This window comes from Octopus bimaculoides, chromosome 9 (genome assembly GCF_046866305.1).
Source record: "Octopus bimaculoides isolate indiv1 chromosome 9, ASM4686630v1, whole genome shotgun sequence".
Taxonomy (NCBI): domain Eukaryota; kingdom Metazoa; phylum Mollusca; class Cephalopoda; order Octopoda; family Octopodidae; genus Octopus; species Octopus bimaculoides.
Window position 1 is genome coordinate 63,614,594 of NC_142936.1, and position 13,626 is coordinate 63,628,219.

The following is a 13,626-nucleotide window of genomic DNA, read 5'->3' on the forward strand; positions in this document are numbered from 1 at the left end:
CTCATTACAAACTTTGAGTATTGTGAAAATAAGCAATGCGTAGCTGCCGAAGATCTCAGTTGCTGGATTTGATAACTTTATTTTCCATCTATTCAATACGTGTATTAATAGTATCGATAGTGCTCCGTAAAGCCCGTAGGTATGAGGCCGATACAATCGACGTAACATTACGTTGTAGATGTCCATACAACTAGGTCTTAAAGACTACAAATCAATGTGTATCGAGGCAGGATTTACTTCTACCGGACGACTTCCTAAGCTCAAATTCATTGAGGGCAAGTAAGTGAAGGCTGTATAAAAATTTCTTGCTTTTTTATCAAGACATAAGATATTGTGATACTAAATTTATTTTAGTGCTACCAGATACAAGTATTTTATTCTGGAAACATAAAATTCTCCAATCTAAAACATTATAAACCACACAACTTAACTTTAATGTGGAGATTTCCTCGTTGCCGTGCTACAGCTTGTAATTATGTTAGCTCATAATTAAGTTTTAATGAAATAAGAAGAAATTTGCTTGAGCAATCAATTTCTCATAATGTTCCTTTTTATCCGTATGTTGAATCACAAATGTGCCTCAGAGGCTTTATATCAACAGGTAATATTTTAAGTCACTGTCAACATGTTCGTCCTCACGGGGCCTTGATTCTCTAAATTGTGGAGATCATGTCATGTGGCATTCGATATGTGTACATTCAGTTGAGTTTAAAATGTGCTATCAATAAAAATGCATATAATATTGTGATAAACAATAAATGTAAAACAACAACAGGAAATAAGTAATTACGTAAGAAAATTAATAGGTACATTGTGAACACACAAAATAATGGCCTAGAAAGAAGTAAGACCTGAAATTTGATGCGGTATTAAGCTTTTTATTTATTAAATATGTTATCTCAGATTTCCATTTTCGATTACCCTTTTAGTTTCTCATTTAGTATCGGTTGAATACATTTTTTTCCCTCACCTCAAAATATAATTTGTCAATGATAGCTATACAAGTATCATGTTATTGCGCAATATAACGTTATTTACTTAAATCGCAATTAATAATGCATTCGATACAATGTATTAAGGAATATATACATACACACACTCACATGCACACACACATACACAACAAACACGTACATGCACACATACATAAATGTGTGTGTGTGTGTGAGTGTGTGTATGTGTGTTATAAATTTGGCAGATTAGATTAAATGGGTTGGTATAGTTTATACGTTTATGCTATTCCTGTTGTTATTTCAATAGTAACATTTCTTTTTTAGTCAATATAATGTTAGATTCACCTGTTTACTATTAGCGATTCTATATTACTCATGATTATGTTTAATGAATCAACAGACAAATTCCATCTTTGAATGCAGAGAGTCTTTGTTGACGGCGGTCTATCATTTCGGGTATTGTATATTGTTATATTTTTTTTTGAATCGCTTTAATAATTTCTGATTTTATGTTTCCTCTCTCCATCTTTTTGTTTTTCTATGTTGGTTTTCCGGTTTAGATGATCTTATACGAGAATATACACTATCTGTTGTGGCTATTACATATTTTAATTGATTTCTTCTAGTGTTATTAATGATTGAATAGCATTTGAAATGTCATTATTTCAAGGCAATTAATGAATGAATTATTTTCAGATGATAAGTAGATAAATTTGGAGACATTGTGCAGTTTAGTAGCTACCGTCTCTTGAATATGCTTCACTGGTGACGCCCATTAAAACCATAACAAATCCGGAATTGTCATTATAGCCACCAATCATTGAACTGCATGCACACTTATATAGCTCGAATTTTTATTCACTTGAATCTTATTTCTACCTCACCACACAAATAGTAAATTTTATTAACACGCTAATAATATCTCTCCTAATTAATGATATAATTCGAATTGATTAAATAGTTTTCAGCCATTACATTAAGTATTCATCTGAGCACTTTACCTGTTTCCATGCTTAGAACACACATGGGAATCTTTACCAATATTTCTGACAGCCCAGTTAGCAGCCTTTATATTTGCGTTGCTATTTCATCAGTACCTATTTTATATAGAAGCTTTCTTTGGGAGAACTTTTGGAAACTCCAAAAAATGAACACATTTAACTTATTGTAAAATTCAAACTTTCCATGTTTAACATTTTACAGAATTTTGTCTTTTGCATATTCATTTGTGTTTATATTTCCCGAGGGTTTGTTCTAGTTTAGCTTTTGCTGGTCGATATTCTATACAATGCTGACGTTTGCTATTTCTGCGTTTCTAATAATTTTATTAGTTTTACATGAATAACGTCAATCTTCATGATTTATGTTCTGAATGTTTACAATTTTAATGCATATATTTATGTTTTGTTTTGCTGTTTGTTTTGCTGGGTTTATTCTACGTCTTTTTTGGGTCTTTTATTATGTATTCTTTCACTAAAACTTCTAAATCTGTGGCCAAAGCCATCATTTCTTTCTTTATTTTATTTTTGGTTTCAAATACGTATCATCTGAAATTATCTGTTCTTTTAGCATGGACAGTTAACTCTAAATTATGGTTATTTTGTGGCTGGATGTTAAAAGAAATTTGCGATATTTTCATGTTTGTGAGATACGAATAGCTATAAAATATATATGAACCAAACACTCATATATCATAAGATACCAATTATTATATTTTTCCCATGTTTTACTTCACACATCAAGCTTTATACCTCTGATCTTTATTTTTTATCGGGTTATTTATTATTATTATTATTATTATTATTATTATTATTATTATTATTATTATTATTATCATTACTACTACTACTACTACTACTACTACTACTACTACTACTACTACTACTACTACTATTATTACTACTACTACCACCACCACCACTACTACTACTACTACTACTACTACTACTATTATTATCATTATTATTATTATTATTGGAGAGTTGGCAAAATGGATAGCATTCCAGGCAAAATGTTTGGTAACGTTTCGTCCGGTTATGTTCGGAATTATAATTACTTCGTGGTCAGCGTTGTCTTTCGCCATTTTGGAGTTGATAAATTAGGTGCCAGTGAAACACTGCGGTTGATGTAATTTCCCAAAATGTCTGACTTGTACCTTTAGCAGAAAGGATTATTATCCCTGTTGTTGTGTGGATACTTCCAGAAGAAAAGTAGGCTAGTCCACTACGTATAAATAGTGTACGTGATAGCCAGTAAGACACGAGGTTCGGAGAATGGTCGGTCAACGAAGATTTCTTCTTTTTTTTTCTTTTTTGGTTGTGACAGTGTGTTTTTTGAAATCTTTACGATTCCGTTGAAGTAAATGTGATATTGTTATAATCGTTAACGATCTCCCCTCGTGGGTGCACCACGTTTGTTCCTTGTGAAATTGGTGTTTTAGTAACGCGTTTTTTTTTTTAAATTGTGTTCTTTCTTCCCATTCATGGGAGTGCCGGAGAGAAAAAAGTGAAATTGAAACTGGACCAGTAAATAGCGACAGTTATGCGGCTGCAACTGGTAGAGGGACAGAAGCAGAAACTTTGGAAGTTCGGAAAGTTAAAATTGAGTCAAGAAAGCTGAAAGAAAGCGGGAAGCTATTGGAAAAGGAAGGCTACAACCTGAAGTTAACGCTCCCAGTTGACTTAACAAATGGAGTGTAAAGAAGGACAGTGATATACAAAACACTAAAGGTATCGATAAGGTAAATAGAAATTGCTACGATGGAAGACACCGGGAAGTGTTTAAAAGAAGTCGAAAAGGTCACCACATTTATAACAAGGGAAAGAAGATATAGCGCAGAGGAGGTGTGATTCGCAAACGAAGAAGCGATAAAGCACTCCACGGATGCCATAAAGACAGAAGAGCGGTTGCTCCTACCAACATAGTGTGGCAAGCAAGTTGTTAGAGTAAGGGTGGGAAAAGTACCACTGGAGTTGGATGAATCATGGCTGGTTGCTGCAACCTCCCATACGTTACTTGTGTGGCCAGAAAGGCCACATAAAGATGAGGTGCCCCAAGAGAGAAGAGAAAGAGTAACAAATGGAACAGGCTGCGGAACAAGAGAAAATGAACGATGTGGTACAGGAAGATGAGAAGCAGACACGAGGAATAGGGGAGGAATTTGAAGCGGTGAAAAAACGAAAAAGGAAAGAAAGAATGGGCTCTCCACCGAAGAGACAGAAACAGAAAAAAAAGAAGCAAAAGGGGTGGAGAAAGAAGTCGTAAAATTGGTTGAAAAGAAAGTCGTTGAATAGAAGGTTGAGAAAGGGGTAGAAAAGGAGGTTGAGACAAATGTTACGGAGGAGATAGAAGCAAGCATACTAGAGAACATTTTTGGACAGCAAAGAGAAGAAACAACGACAATAACCAGAATGAAAAAGGTGGCTCCAGGAGTGGACATGACAAACAAGCAAGAAAACAAAGAAAATATAGCTGGAATTTCGTGACATATTCTAAAAGCATATATACGGAAAGAGTGATAAGGGTTAAGTTGCCCAAGAAGATGTACAGTGAAAACGTCAAAGGCTATCCTAATCGATAAAGAAAAATATTAAATGTTGAAGGAAAAGTGTCAAATTGAGCAGCCGGGTTTCGTGGTGGAGTTCGATGAACTGCCGCCAGTAGTAGAACTAAGTGAACTAGATCCTTACATGAGATATTAAAAAAGGGTGTAAAATGGTTAAAAGAAGAAGGAAAAAAAGTAAACAAAATTATGCTGATAGTGAAAAAGTAAGGAAAAAAGAAAAAAAACTACAAATTGAATGTAAGAACGTTCACATGATACTACATGTGAGTGGGGTGCATGCAGCCATTTCATCACCATCAATTTCATTGTACATTTTTCCGGTGTTCATTAGGAGAAGCTTGAATCTCAAGATAAGGACCATTATCCTGGATCCAGTACGTGAGTCGGTGGTCGTGGGTGTGAACAGTAAGGACGGGGATGCCTTCAGACCGGTGACTGCTTATGCTCCGACAAAAGCAGGACAATCGTGGCTTGAGACTTTTGGAAGTTTTCCTACGATAGTCTCGACCTTTAGTATTAGTGGGCGACTGGAAATTCGTCGTAAAGCCACGTTCGCACTCTGTGAGCCTAGTAAATACAGGAGGTAGTGGTAAAATCCTCGCAAACCTGCTCAAACATAACGAACCGTAGCATCCAGTTCGTATCTGGACAGGGTTTTCTGTAGGCCAGTAGGTAAAGATAATTTGTCCACTTTTCAAACTGGTATCCTACATAGATCACAGGTTTATGATTTGTACACTCAACCTAGAAAGACGAGATGGGCAGGGACACGATTACTGGAAGTTGAACGCCTTACTCCCAGCGTGCCAAACTTAGAGTGACCGGATTAGAGAATTAAACGAGCGTTGAGGTGACAATTGTCAACAACAAATTGTGGTTTGCCCTGGAAAGCGCATTTAGTGAAGTATCAGTAAGCTTTAGTAAGGCATTGGCGATAGAAAGATATAAAATAGAAGGTAATTTAGATAGAAATTTAGAATAGGCAACAAGAAAAGGTATAATAAGCAACGTGCTGGCCGTGAGATTAGTTCTGGGCTAATTTTTCAACATTAAACACGATGGTTGCGTTATCTGGGCTAAGGTAAGTGCTCTAGGACAATATCGAACGAAAACCGCTGAATGGGCGCGAGTGGCAAAGACATAACGCGGCAATAAAGACACAATTCGGCTTTTGGTAAACCAAAATTGGTACATGTTACTCGAGACCGAACAGATTTGTACGGCATTTGAGCAGTATTTACTCAACTGTTTGGGATGAAAAGCAGTCCGGAACGTAGAGGTGACTGCCTCCATGACTCTCAGAAAGTGGGGAGGATTGTTGCTAAATGCTGATATCAGCCACAGAAATACGGGATACGATGATGAGTTCCATGGGGATGGGAATCGCCTGGTTTGGTTGGTCTGACCTATGAACAATACTCCTGTATGCCAGACTTTTCTGGCGGCCATTTGGCAGATATCTACCGCAGCTGGCAACACAACGAGAGAATCCCTAATTTTTATTTCTTTATTGCCCACAAGGGGTTAAACATAAAGGGGACAATCAAGGACATACGAAGGGATTAAATCGATTACATCGACCCCAGTACGTAACTGGTACTTAATTTATCGACCCCGAAAGGATGAAAGGCAAAGTCGACCTCGGTGGAATTTGAACTCCGAACGTAAAGTCAGGTGAAATAACGCTAAGCATTTCGCCCGGCGTGTTAGCGTTTCTGCCAGCTCGACGCCTCGAATCCCTAATTCTGTTAGTCGAGGAACGATGGTACTGTTAAGAAAGAACCCAAACAAGTGGGATCAAATAGAAAACTTAAGGCCAATAATGCTGCTGAACACAAACTTCAAAATTTTGCCCATAGTGTTAGTAAATAGGTTTGCGCTTGTCGTCGAAGAACTGATTGGTGAGACGCAAACATCCGCAATCCCAAGTAGATTCCTTCATGGCAATCTCTACCTCATTCGATAGAGCTTACATAGGCTGCGTAAGGGACCTGGCAAGGTTGGAGCGCTGATCAATATGGTCGACCAGCAATACTTGGCGGCTGTGCTCACGGCGGCCACCTTCGGTCCCTTTTTTTTCGTAGCTGGATTGCTGCGATGTAAACAGCGACATTTGCTCTGTAGTTCGAATGAATGGTTACCTAAGGGACCCATTCAACACCAAGGGTGTCCGCTTTCTTTCTTCTGTATGTACTGACTCTTGATCATTTACTTCGAAAATTGGAGCCGTTGAGAGGCATCCCGCATGAACTAAGATGTGGGAGAACCATGTCAGCAAACACAGATGACTTCACCGTCATGGTCTCGGCACTGCTCTAAGAGAATACAAGGTGGTGAAAGGTGAAAAATTTAACCAGAAACAAGTCAGTTTGACTGCAGTTCGGCACCCAGAGAAGCAGGTCCATGCGGTCCAAGAATGCCGTGGGACGCTGGAAGGAGGAAGCGTTTAAATTACTCGGGTTTTGTTTGGTCCAGATCACCAGGTGGAGAAGAACTGGGACGAGATGACGAGCAGAACGGACAATGTCGCCAAGTGGGCCGAGAGAAAGCTATCACTGAAAAGTCGGGCAGAGGTGGAAAATGCAAATATCACCTCCGTCATATATTATCACCTGACTGTCAAGCCTTGCCCCAGTTCACGTCTGACGAAACTGGAGCGCGTACTTTTCTGTTAGTGTGCGGGATAAAATGCTTAGAGCCATTCTGTCTGGCTTTGCTTTTGGAGTTCAAATTCCGCCGATGTCGAAATTCGTAGTTAGATAATATAAGTTCAAGGTGTGCATTGGGGTCGTGTTAATCGATATACCATCCATATTTCATGCTTTGCATCTGTAGTAGAATCCTCCTCCTCCTCCTCCTCATCATCATCATCATCATCATCACCACCATCACCATCATCAACATCATCATCATCATCATCATCATCATCATCATCATCATCATCACCATCATCATCATCAACATCATCATCATCATCATCTTCACCATCATCGTCATCGTCATCATCATCATCATCATCATCATCATCGTCATCACTTGTAACAGTAACAGCAGTCATAGTAGTAGTGGTGGCAGAAATTATTGCCGTAGTAAAATTCTATGCATACGCAGTCAATTGTGCTAGTTTATGTTGCTTCTCTTCTATTGAAGAAACTCTATTCTCCCAAGTAACAGTCTTAATATTTCCTTTCTTCTCTTTTTGCACACTTAGTCCGGGATATTTAGTCATATATATATACATACATATATAAATGATAGGTATTGTTTATCTTTGCTTGGCTGCCATATTTCTGACGTATCTATTTCTGAATTCGTATTCATTTAGAGATGCATAAGCATCTTTTTGGACTGAAACGTCAATTAGGAGGCGTTTTATTTCCTACTGTCCTTGACAACTATATCTCGTCGATTATCCCTGTATATATTAGCACATCTCAAAGTATTGTCACTTCCTCATTTCCCAGAATCACTTTTCTAATGTATGATTATATACCACTATCTCATATCTGATGGCCTTTGATAAAGGCTGTCAGAGTATCCAGTGTATGTAAGTTCCAACCCCGTTATGCTATTATGTGTATATGATGCCATGATAAACTTGACATACGGAGTCTAATGGTTAATTGTTTCTCAATATATTATACAGTTACAGACATTTACACATTTTACTTTTCAGACAGGAGAGTTTTTATCCGCTACGATATTGAATATTCTGTTCACTCTCACATTCTCTCTCTCCATTTCTCTTTCTCTCTCCCCTTTTCTTTCTCTCCCCCTCTCTCTCTCTCTCTCTCTCTCTCTCTCTCTCTCTCTCTCTCTCTCTCTCTCTCTCTCTCTCTCTCTCACTCTGTCTTCTCACCTTCGCTTCTTGCGCTTCACAATCAGGTTTTTTTCGAGTATTGTGATAGTATGTTATAATTCATTACGAGTTATTTTTTTTTATTTGCACAGGGGATATATCATAATAGTGTTGTATAGAAAGATGACGCCTACTTCTCTTTATTTGCTGTAAATATATTTCCATGTCACATTTTCTGTAACATATTGTAAGTGTTATCCTTGTCTTCCTTCTCTAGCCAGGCTAATATAATTCGTGTCGAGTTCAAAATATTGTAACTTTAACATATTATTGGACATCGAGTACTGATACATGACATGTTTTTATTTCCTTTGTCGCGCATTTAATCTTAAGTATTATTCTAATGTTACATCAATATCGTTTTCTCGACGTTCATGTTATACTTGTACGTTCTATTTCAGCAAGTGCAAAGAGTCTGAAGATAGCAGTGCCATAATGGAGGAAGCAATTAAAGGATAAAAATGTATCAGAAAAGTCCTTAACCACACCAAGAACAAATCTTCAAAGAATTATATGGAATTATTAATAAAAGCATAAACATGCATGTTGTTTTTATGACAACATGTATAAGCAAGTATATAAGACTAAATGAAATAATGCCTGTAATAGTTACAAAGGAAAATGGCTATTCCCTAAGCTTTACTCTTCTATTAATGGGAAAACCGCATCCTATAATTATTACATTAAATAATTTAGCATAGGGGAAGATTCATTTATTTATGCTCCTTAACAACCAATATTCGATAAGGAATTTTGGAACACTCTCACTAATTGAATTCGTAAATCCCTTGTTTAATCAATCACTCATTCGTTGAGACGATTTCTGCTGTATCTTAATTCGACCGTTTTATTAGTACTTCATAATGTTAGCGTAATTGCTAATGTGTAAAAGTTTCAATTCTGTTATTCTCATAGACACACTAGTAAATATTGTGAAGGCAGTAAAATCGCATAGTATGCTACGATCATAATCGTAATGCCCTGGGTTCAGTTCCTTGACACTAAGGTGTGTTGTGTCCTTGAGCAAAGAGCTTGATTTCACGTTGCTTCAGTCTACTCAGCTGAAATGATGAGTAGCAGTCGGGTGCTAATGCTAATGCAGCTTACTCTCCGTTCATCTGTGATTTTTTGAATCAACTGCTGGGTCAAATGTCAGAGGATGTTTGAGAGTACATAATGCCCTAAAACAATTATGGGAATCATGGTTCATTTTACCAAGTCATTCACGTTTGCAGGTGACGGATGGGTCTCTATATCTGAACACATTTACGTCTTATTTAATTGTTCCGTACTTATTTCTCTACATTCTGGTCGTATATAGTTTTGGTAGCTTCTTATGTGCAGGACTGATCCGTTGCCGCAATCACGTTTAATTATGGACTACTCCGACACATATACTATTATTTGGTCCGTGTTCACTTACTTCATATAGATGATTCCCTTGTTGTCATTATTCTGTAATCTTTGAGTTCAAATTCCGCTGAGGTCGACTTTTCGTTTCACCATTTATGGGTCGATGAAATAATTACCAGTTACGCACTGAGGTCGATGCAATCGATCATCTCGCTGCCAAATGTTCAAGATCTTGCACCTAGAGTAGAAATAATTGTTCTGTAAGCTTTGTCCTTGCTTATAAATTTTCAGTTTTTCTGTTATTTTTCTCCTTTAGGATTCTCTTTGTCACATAATACTGCGCTGCTTTTATATTTGTCATATCTTTTTTCATTATATTATTTTAAACAATAACTACGTATATATTTTGCTAATATCTTTTAAATTATCCTCTACATGTTTTCAAATAGCTATAGCTATAGCTACTACTCACAATTTACTTTGTTCATATTTATTATAAGATTCAATTATGTTTACTAGCAGTTCTTGGCCAAAATGAACATTCCAATGGCGTGCACCTACATCCAACAGTTTTCCAGTTGTGACCACAGGTCCTATTTTAATATATATATATTATGCACTATAGTATCCAAGCTTCTTTCACACTTTTAAGACTATATTTAGTGATTTTTCGGAATATATGGCCGCTATTTCTGCTGCTATAATACAGCAGAAATAGCAGTCATATGTTAGATGCAAGAATTGAAAGAACAGCTGGTAGTGTTTAATTGCAACCATTTACGTTCTGAATTCAAATCCCGCTCTGGTGAACTTTCCATTTAATCCGCTCCGAGGTCGATAAACCAGTCAGTGAAGTACTTCACTCGATTTAATCAAGTACAGTTCCCGCATTCACACATTTATATGCAAAAACAGACAAAAGATACAAAAACACAAAACAATACATGACACCATCATCAATCAGCGATCAGCAGCACAGCTTCAGATTTCAATTGCCGTTTTATTTCTCCTGTAGTGTGTAAATCACATTTCCTTAACTCCATATAACACAGTGATAGTCTTCTTTGAGATGTGTGTAGAGGCTTTTTTTTAATATATTTTCTTTACTTTTATCGCTATATTCACATGCCATTCAAACTGCCATACATGAGATAAAAGTTCCGCTAATCAGTAAAGAGTTAAGAGCGAACTAAAGAATATTATTCATTACGTTATTTTTTTATTTATTTTACTTTTGATTTTATGTTGTTATCTTTGGCATCGCTGGAGGTAATTGGATAAATTGCTTCCTGAGGCTGACTGTTGCCCTAATTAATCAGACAATTTTTTTAAAAAACCGAAGCAGCTTCTGACATTTCTTGCACGCAATATACAGCTTGTTCTGAAATTTGTAATTCTACTACATAGATACTTGCAGGCACGCTTGACACTTCCTACAGTGTGTGTGTGTGCGTGTGTATAATATATATATATATATATATATATATAAGCAATGTTAATTCTCTAACTGAAGTATTAACAGTAACTGCACGATAAAGTGTAGTATATTGCCACTTAAATGTGGCTGACCCCTAGGGGTGGATGTTACTGTTGCTTTTAGCCTCAGGAGGACATCTCCTCCAGCTGGCTTATCGACACACGACTGTGTCCTGTTCACCAAGGTCATCAGCTGTCGGACACCGACGAAGGGAAATAACCCTGAAATCCGGATACGTTCGTGCTGCAGATCGAGGTGAGAGGGATAACTTCCCTTGGCAAACAGGACACAGTCGTGTGTCGATAAGCCAGCTGGAGGAGATGTCCTCCTGGGGCTAAAAGCAACAGTAACATCCACCCCTAGGGGTCAGCCACACTTAAGTGGCAATATACTACACTTTATATATATATAATTCTTTATTAAATGTGCAAAAGCATCACAGAAGACTGTTTGTGTGATGTTTTTGCAGCTTTCATAAAAATGCATATAGCTCTGCCTTTGGTATTCGAGTGCAATTTTTTTCCATCTTGTCTTGCATTTCTGTGCGTATTCGTCTACACGCACACGCACACACACACACACACGCACACACACACACACACATATATATTAAAATATACATGCACTTTTATGGTGATATGTGCACGCATATAACCTATTCTTTCTCGATAAACCAGTATAGCATGTATTTATACAGATATACCTGTGTCTAGTGTTTCAAGGATATATACACAGAGTGAGCGAAAATTTCAATAATCACAGGAATTTACAAAGACATGCTTCAGTGCTTCTAATATTGCTTGAAAACATAAAATAATGATGAATACACAAATTCTTTTACGAAATGATATTAATAATGATAATAATAATGATAATAATAATGACAATAATAATAACTATGATAATTATTATGATAATAATAATAATAACAATAATAATAACAATAATGGCAATAATTATAACTATGATAATTATGATAATAATAATAATAATAATAATGACAATAACAATCATAATAATAATAATAATAATAATAATAATAATAATAATAATAATAACAATAATAATAATAATAATAATAATAATAATAATAATAATAATAATAATAATAATGCCCAGATACAGTACCAGGCATTGGCTCTCACGGCTTCTCATCTTAATTGTGTCAAGTGTTACCATGTGCATTGTCTTGTCTTGGTATAAAAGATGGGCTATAGCAAATATTCTGCACAACACCACAGATTTGCTTGTCATTTACTTGACCGTAACCAATTTAGCATGTCCCTTAGTGGCTGACCATATGTGCATCTATGATCGTGAGCAGAATTAGTGAGGGAGCATCATAGCCATGATTCCAGAGGTGGATTTCAATAGTTCACCTCCGGAAACATGGGTGTCTCGTTCATCATACTTAAACGAACCTTACGCCTGGTATTCTTGAGCAGAATGAGGTACTCAACCTAAAGAAAATTCTAGATAGATAACGGCAAAGGGGAGAAAAAAGAGTTCAAGAAAGTAGAGAAAGGATAAGAGGGGAAAAAAGGAAAGGGGTAGAAGGGAAGAAACAAAGAATTAGAGAAAGGACGAGAGAGAAAACGATAGGGGCGAGTGAGAGAGAAGAAACAGTACAGAGGAGGGTCACATCAAAATTATTACGATAAACTTACTTGGAAATGGATGCGTGGCGTTCAGTCATATAATGATATAAATAAAAAATAGATATATAGGCATATATACATACATGTACATGCTGACATATAAATGTATGTATATATGCATATATGGGTACAGGATTCACAAAACGTAAGCAACAGGAAATACGAAAACATGAAATCCGAAATACAAAAAGCATCAAATACGAAGACAAACATTTTAATGCAAACAACGAGAAAAATAAATGGAAAACAAGACAAGTAACATAAAGAACGACCTTTCCTCAGTTGTCAGCTGTTTATCTACTCCCCATTTCGAGCAATTCACGACGAAATGTGTCTTTGAAGGAATATATTAAACGTAAATATGTATATAGTAAAAATACAGAGATACACACTGGAATTCATAGAAATATATTGTGTGCGTAATTGCGTGCATGTGTTTGTGGAGTATGTGCGTGCGTGTTCACGTGTATGTGTGTATGCGTGCGACCGCGTGTGTGAGTGTGGGTGTAATTACCCAGGAATGCAAACCCACTCCCCTTTCTCATTCATAGATACATATATATTTACACAGATATATGAATCGTACATACGAAAATACGTTCAGGAATACCTGCATGCATACATACACACACATACATAGATACACAACACATAGATACGCGCATACATACACATATACATACATCAATTACTCACATATACATACATCAATTACATATACATACATCAATTACTCAATGCCATCTGTCATTTGAAAGATG